The sequence below is a fragment of the Phaseolus vulgaris genome, chromosome 1 (genome assembly GCF_051622355.1).
Source record: "Phaseolus vulgaris cultivar YP4 chromosome 1, ASM5162235v1, whole genome shotgun sequence".
Classification (NCBI taxonomy): domain Eukaryota; kingdom Viridiplantae; phylum Streptophyta; class Magnoliopsida; order Fabales; family Fabaceae; genus Phaseolus; species Phaseolus vulgaris.
The window spans coordinates 1,397,838-1,406,649 of NC_143498.1; the positions used below are offsets into that span (position 1 = coordinate 1,397,838).

The window sequence follows — 8,812 nt, forward strand, 5'->3', positions numbered from 1 at the left end:
CGTTGGTTATTTGTTTTGGAAAAAATATCAATCATCAATTAATATATTTAAAGGTAATCTTATATTTCTATAATTTGTTGTGTGCAATCTAGTTTAATTTACTGAGAAGAGGTTTTGGGTGGATGAAAATTTCTTAAAAGTTCAATTCTAACTAATACAATTTTTTGTCTTGCTTTTTATTGTGTAAAAAAGAAAAAAAAAACTAGTTTTAAAATATGTCATATACATGAAATAGATATATAATATGATATTAGAGAGCACTTTTTTTAATCCTAGTAGATAAAATTTTGTTATTACCTTTTTTAAAATGCTCCCACCAAGGATATTAGATCTATATATTATTTCAACTTTATTGGGTCATTTAAATAGTTAACGAACTCATTTAAATTCCATTCTATTCGCTTATTAAAAAATCCATTTTATTCATATTTCAGTTGAAAAATTTAGTTTTAAAACAACTTCATCAGTTTGATTCTAAACTAGTTTGAAACCGATTTTATTTTTAAAACTTTGAAAACAAGTTTAATTAAAGAATCGGCTTTATAGGCAATCAACAGTTTTGAGTCATTTTTATTATTAATTATGTTGATATAATGTATCTCTGAGTCACTTATGAGATTTACATAACTATACTTAATTTTGTAGAAAGGAATGATAATAAAAAATTTACCCATACACAACCTCTTGTAAAAGATTAAGTTTATAAGAATTGGGTGACAATAAATCTCGACGAAAATTACGCTATTTAAGGCAAAACATTACATGTAATCACTAAATATACAATAATAATGCAATTTCTGATAAATGTTAGATAATTCAATATTTAAAATCCTTTTTCACATACTATGATATCATCTAAGTGAATGTATAATAAAAAGTTATTTAATATCTCATTATATAAATAAGACATATACCTTTCAAATATACCAAATCATAATTTATTTTATTATAACTACTTTATTGTTATTATTATTTAATTATAAAAAATGGGATGAGTAATTAATATAGTTAGAATTACATGGAGTTATAGTTGAAGAGGAGCCAAAAGAGGAGCGTTGTTTTGGCATAATGATCGAAAAAGCACGCGTTTATAGAGTTGCATGCGAAAGCCATGATGATTTGATTTCATAGCTTATAAAAGTGTGTGAAAAGGTTGTTTAAGTAAAGGTATGGTGTGATCTTTAGGGTTCATGATTGGCTGCAATGCAAAGCCAATCCTGAAGAAAAAGGTAATGCAGGCAACTTTCTGAATCCATGGTCCACCAACTCAAAACCAGTAGAGAGGTATTAGGTTCAGATTTCAGAATAACACAAGAAAAATGAACAAGAACAAAACCCTTTGGGGTGTTATGTTGTGCCACTGTTACCCCTCATTATAGTATAGCTGTGAGAGGAGTGGAAAGGGAAGGTCCATCATCCATGCCATAATAATGAAATGGTCCCATAATTAAGATAAATTCCTAGCACACTGTGCAATCGTACACAGTTGAACCCATTTTCAAGATCCATTTTTCCTTAGCTGTGAGATGTGAGATGCATTCTACACCTCCCAACTCTGGGGGGCCACCCTCCCTCCTCCCTCTTGTCCCGTCTTTCCACTACACTACACCACCTACAATTAATCACACACATTTTTAATCCTCCAACTTTATATACATACACGTTTGAATCCTTATACATACACGTTTTAATACACGTTTTAATCCTTACAGATCCTTACAGAGTGTTTCAACCCTTATACATACACGTTTCAATCCTTACGGAATGTTTCAACCCTTATACATACACTTCAGAATGTTTTAATTCTTATGTTTCCACCCTTATACATACTTAATTCTTATGTTTCCAACCTTATACATACACTACAGAATGTTTTAATTCTTATGTTTCCACCCTTATACATACTTAATTCTTATGTTTCCAACCTTATACATACACTTCAGAATGTTTCAATACTTCAGAATGTTTCAATCCTTAGTGAGTGTTTCAACCCTTATACAGAGGTGTCCTTACACTTCAAGTAATTTCAATACTTCAAGTAATTTCAATCCTTAGAGAACCTTACCTGAAAATGCCAACCTGCTGCTCAGTATATATTACATGGAAACAAATCAGAAGCAATTATTTTCCTGGGTATCCACCATCAATAACTTCTCCAAACTAACTTCCCTCTTCTTCATGCTCCACCTCTATGTTTATATTCTACTGTCATTTCATTTGATGTTTCAATGATGTTGTTCAGAATACAATAATTAATCTCTCAGAAACCAACCCAAGTATGCATGGAAAGAGAGAAAGAGATGAAATACCATATTAAGTCTAATGAGCTTTTGTTGTTCATAGTTTTACAGTAAACTTTGATACTAAATTTAAACAAGAATACATAGTGTAGTGTAGTACAAGAATACAGATTGTTTTGAGAGGAAACAGACAAGAGTTACTGACTTTGGAGGGAGGTCACGCGCCATGGAAGAATGAGCTTTGCATTGAAACAAGAGCAAGAGGGTTTTAATGTCAATATGCAATCATGAGCCTAACTTAACGTTCAGAGAGCTCGTGGAGCCTACAAAGAAATAAACTTACTGAACACTGAATTAGACAGACACTAGGGAAGGGAAGGGTTTGGCATCATTTTTAATGCTGACACCCATCTGCTTCGTCTGATGCTGCTTACTGCATATGCTGTGTATTATTTACAAATAAGCAACACGAATAACCCAAAGCACCTTGAATTTTCTCAGTCAAAATGGCAACAAGACAGGGATGCATGGAACTCCAACCACACACGGACACTGATTTATATACAATCTCTTTAATATCCACTTACTCATAAATAACACAACCAAATCAACAAAACATATAAATATATATAATTATGACCTTGCCAGATCAAATATCCCCTGAAATTACATGTAAAACAGTTTCTGCACCAAACCTAAGAACATGTCATTAAGATCCATCCACTGTACAAAAAAATTAAAACTTTGAGCATTAGCAGAACAAATATAACAAGGAAGAGATTAGGGTTTCCATCTCCCACCCAAAGAAGCAAATTAGGGCGTGTTAGCACTATATACCTACCTACCTCCCTTTATATTTGATTCAATTTCCATGAACCTGATGAAAGTAAACAATAGCTAGGGTCCTCCCCAAACACAAATATGAAAAGGAGAAAGGAAAGAAACGACACGGGAGAGGAGAAGGGTTAGATTATAACAGATCCATGAAGCTAGTATCTATCTATGTAAAGAACATAGAAAGGAGAGAAAATTAACAAGGGTGGATGTTTTTACCTTGTGAAGTGAAGAAATGATGATAAAGTGCGAAATGAATATCATGAAGGATTTACAAAGAGTAGCTAACAGAACTGAGTTGGCAGTATGCCCACCTCCATGGATGGATGGTTGACGTGTCTCTTTGAGAGAGAAGAGAAGAGAAGAAAGTGGAGGTGGACAGAATGCCAATAAACTCTGATAGAAACCCTTTGATAATCCCACATGAAGAGAACACCATGAAAGCTGTGCAGAAGAAGAAGATGAAGAAGAAGAAGAAGGAGAAGATGTGAATTGTGATGGTTTGAGAGTTGGGTGAGAGAGGTATTTAAGAAGTGATGGAGCATGTGAGAGAGAGATTAATCAATTTCTTAATTAATTATTTAATAGTGTGATTATAATAATAATAATAATAGTTTATAGTGTGGAGAAGACGTAGTTGCTGGAGCAAAAGAATGAGCAGAAGGGCATATTTAGAAGGAAGAAAGATGATGATAGTTATTCCATCTTACCCTCGATTCTGATGACATTTCACCTACAAAAACACACTTCTGTCTCTCATAATTGTTACTCTTTCTTTGCCCTTGCCCACCATACCAATACCATACACCTACTTACTTCCCACCATGGGTTAGGTTTAACTCAATAATCATTTAATTAGGAAACAATTACAATTTCCTAGAAATTTAACTTCATTTTAAAATAATATTTCTTGACTATATTTTTAATTTTTTTATAATATTTTATTTTTAAAATGTGGTAGCAAACTTTATTCAGTATATTCCAATAAAAAAACAATTATTTAAATCTTTGGAAGATTTCACATTAATTAGATATTAGAGTTTTTCATTGTATAAAAGTGGGTATAATTTTTAATCTCATCAACCGGTTTTATGAAGTTGAGTTAGACTTAAAATTCATTTTGTGTAATTATTTTTATTAAAAGTTCAGTATATTTATTTTGTTTATTTAAAACTAAAATAAAAGTATCTTTTAATTATCTAATATAAATTAAATTAAAATGATCTATCTAAACTAATACACAATTCAAATAATCCATTTCTAACTAACCAGATTTGTGTGGCCTACCCAAAACAAGAATATATATAAGTCTTCATATATAGTTTTTCTCAAGATTTTGATTTTGATTTTGATGATGAGGGAAAATAACCTTATAACTTTTTTTATTAATTTTGACATTATCATTCCAACTAATTACTGAATGTATCATTTTTAATAGGTTTTAAAAGCTGAAACTCAAAAAATGGATGAATTTGTTTGAAGTTCGTTGTAACTTTTACCCAATGTCTAAACATAGCATTATGTATCATATTTTATATTCTTATTTTGTCATACTACTCTTCCAGTGAATAAGCTTTAGATTATATATAGCAATGTGGGGTAGTATAACACTATCCCGATCCTGTTTATGGTCAACCTTTTTTTATATCTCTTACTAATAAAAGGGAAAAAAAACTATAGTATATCTGATATAGATTCAACATATACTTAAAAAATATTGACCTTTTTATTAGTAATTAGAAATTTGTAACGTAATTATTTTTCACCAAACATTATTTTAACATTATTAGAATTGATTTTATAAGCACAAGTCCGATGCTCTAAAAAGTTCTTATGAATTAAGAAAATTGACTTAATCTCATCTTCATTTTAGAGCATTAAAATATAAAAATATATCTAATATATATTCCATCTATATTCAATTAATTAGAATGGACTTGAAAAATATATATTTAAAAAATATATGAATTTTATATTTAAAATTATTTTATTAAAATATATTTAAAATAGTATGAAAGAAAATAATAATGAAAAGATAACAACAAACATAGTTTTTTAATATTATTTTTACAAAAATATACTTTAGATTGTATTATTTTTCTATTTTTAATTAACTTCTCATAAAAATAATAAAATTATATATATTTTAATATAAAAATATAAATTCGCGTAAAGGAAATGTGTGTGTTTTAGTTAGTAATATAAAAGAATAAAAACATCGAATATTACGTACCAATGTCTAATTAGTATAAGAATTCTGTATCAAAATCAAAACTAGTTTAAATAATATTAAAAAAATAAATATATATTTGTTATCCCTAGTCGGAAAAGAATAATAAGATAATATATAAAAGTATTCTAAAAACCTATTTTTTTAAAAATAATTAGGTGATTACTTTTTGGCCATCCACCATATATCAACACTTCTCCTTTATTATATTTATTAAGGTTTAATGTTATGTAAACTCGTTGTAATTTATATTTAATGAGAGAAATGAATATTGGATGTGATTGTTAATGTTAGCCGTAACTTTTTTATAAAAAAAAGTGATTTATATTTATAAGTGAATTTCGTAAAAGTAAAAACTGTTTTGTGTTTGGTTACAATTGTAAAAGGAGTTTTTCTAAATTAAAATTATTTTTAACTGATTACAAAATTACTCAAATTATAAGTAATTATAAAATACTATATTTGTTTAGAATTTTTTTTCTAAATATTAGCTATTGATAAATGTCAATTTTACTTTGTTAATATTACTATTAAGACAATTATTTTCTGAAGTTAAAAAAGGAATGTAAAAGTTCCTGATTTTATTAAAATATTTTACGTTAAACAGAGTTAACACGTAAATTACTGAAGTTTTGATATATTTGTTTATGTAGATAAGAGAATCTATAAAAGTAGTATAAAAATAAATTATTTTATTATATCAACCAAATCAACTGTAATTTTTCACTTATTTTTCTTTATTTTTTCCTTCAATCTAAACAATCATAATTTTTACTCTTTTTTCTTTTCTTTCTTTTTTCACTCTTCTTTTAATTCAAACATACCTAGTTAATTAAAAATATTCGCCCAATGAATTATTTAAGCACTTAGTGGATAATTTTTTTATAATTTCTCAATTCGCATGGATGGTTATTGTATTGCATTCTCTGCTTCATAACTAAAAAAAGAAAATAAAATTCGTACATGTTCATATGTAATTTAAAGTTGTCAAAGAATGAATCAAATCACATTAGTTATAGTTTAATTGTTGTGTTTATATGTTAAATGTATATTGTGAGAACATAATCATACTACTTAAATGTATTTAAAATTGTAGAAATTTTACTTAGGATAATAAAATTTAAATAGTATTTAACATTTAGTTGATTTTCATTAAGAATAATACTTTATTTGAAATTATGCTAGTTGCAAATGAAGTCATAGCGAAAGTAATATGAAAAAAAGATAGATGTATGATAGTCAAATCAAAATGAATTTTGATAAGGCATATAACTCCACAAATTGGGAGTTTATATATTATATGATGAGCAAGTTAAAGTTTTTCATAAGTGGATTAGTTGGGTATAGTCGACGTTGAATCCACAATTTCAATATTAAGCTCAACTAAAAATTTAGGCTAACTAAAGGACTAAGATAAGAGGACTCAATGGCCTCATTCTTGTTTTTGATAATTGTAGAAGGGTTGTTTGAAATGGTCAAACATGTTATTAAGAAACAAATGTTAAAAGAAATAGTGGTGGGAAGAGAGGTTAAGATCCATTGCATTTTGCAAATAATATAATGTTTATGTGTAAGTCATAAATCAATAACATATCGGTGATCAAAACCGTATTCAGATGCTTTGAACTAGTCTTGAGAATGAGAGTGGACTTTCATAAAAGTAAGATAGGTGAGGGTAAGGGAGCATGACTTAAAAAGATTTTTGTTTAATGTTGAACTATTAAGTAATGAACATACCATTCAAATATCTAGGTATACGTATGAGAAGAAATTCAAGAAAAAATAGTTTATGGCAACTGATAGTGATTTTTTTTTTTTTACTTGACAAACAATAAATAAAATAAATAAAGAAGAATTCGTAAGGGGTATCTTAACCCTTATATAAGGTAGAGTAGCTTATCATACTCTATATCGCCCTACAAAAGCATAAAGTGCTTATAATATGGGACCAGTTTGCACCAATCCCTTACCAAAGATAAAAGCAATCAAAGCACACAAAACTTCAATAAATAGATCACATCCAGCTCCTAAAAAACATAGAAAATAGAGGAAAAAAATAGCCCATAATTACAACAATGACACTAAGACACTCTAAAGAAGAGCAAACTAAATCATTTCGCAGCAAACAAGTACAAAAGATTTAAAGTTACAATGAGTGATTTTTTCTCCTTGAACATGAAGACATCTGCATTTTCTTGTTCAGTTGTAGTGTCAAGTTTGTGCCAACAACAATGAAGAAGAATCTCATAATTCATTTGCTTCCGATCATCTACAAATCACGTGGTTCCCAATATAATCGAAGTTTCCCTTCCCTATAACAACTCCAACCTGCAAACCTGAGCATAACATTCACAAGACCAAGTAAAGTGTAAAAAAAAAAACCAAGAGATGAAGCCCCCTTTGTTAGAGAAACCCATAATTTTAGTGTCATATTAATACATGTACTCAAGCATTGGACCCAATCTAAAAATGAAAAACATGCCCACAAATGCATCTGGACCAAGAAAAATATTTCAACCACATCCACTTTTGCTTAGTTAAATACTGTACAAATCCTATGCTTCCAAATAGTGAATAAAATAAAGAAAAGGTTATGTAGGTGGAGAGGGAAAGTATTATCATTACATGGAGAATATGTCTACTTATGTTAGTGCTTACGACTATACCACTGTACTACATGTCAATCTTTAAAGCGTTGGATTATGTATGTCATGAAATAATGAGAATTGAAAGAAAATTTATGGGGATGGGGTTGGGAGGGAGATGCTATGTAAAGATAAAAATAAAGAGGGACTCAGAGATTAAAGATATTAAGTTATTCAATAGAGATAAAAGATATTAAGTTATTGAATAGTGTGATGTAGCTAAATGGATATGGAAGTTGAATGTAGAGGCCAAATACCATGGAAAGAGAAGGAAGAAGAAATAGGTGGTGAAGTGGGAATCTTTCAGCAACAAAAACTAACGTATATATTAACAAGTAATAACATTTATTTATATAAATCGAAATAAGTGTTTGTTTTTTAATTTGGAAACAGATGCAGGCATTATTGAGGTGTATAAAATGGTGAAAAGGTTTACAAATATGTTTACTTAAGCTGAGAACCAAAATAGTATAGTGGTCCACCCTTTTTATGAATTCAACAACAAAGATGAAAAAACGACAGACAACAATTGGATACGAGTGCTGGGTTTTCTATATATGTCTACCATTTATGAGACCAACTCATTTTCCTTCCTTCATTTATGGCTACCCATCCAACCCTTAAATCACTGTCTACATTTTTCTGCCCTTTACCTTTTCAAAAACTCTATCAATATAACACTATCTTTGGGTCCAAAGAGAGAAAATAAACATCCCAACAAATTCAATATTCTTATTCAAATATTGTTTTCTTTGATTTTTCTACTATTTAATAAATTGTTTTTTCTACTTTATTTATTTACACTACCAGAAAATCATGAAATAGAAACTAATTTTTAGAGACCAAAATAATTAGTTACAATA

The 8,812-nt window shown here is 28.8% G+C and overlaps 1 long non-coding RNA gene across 1 annotated transcript; it reads right to left on the reverse strand.

Annotated features, from left to right (window-relative positions):
- Positions 1-1,069: 1,069 nt before the first annotated feature.
- LOC137816287 (uncharacterized) lies at positions 1,070-3,719 on the reverse strand. The gene is made up of 2 exons (XR_016523015.1): positions 3,294-3,719; positions 1,070-1,612 (listed from the first exon to the last, which is right to left on the reverse strand). It is a non-coding gene; the product is annotated as an uncharacterized LOC137816287 (long non-coding RNA).
- Positions 3,720-8,812: the final 5,093 nt, after the last annotated feature.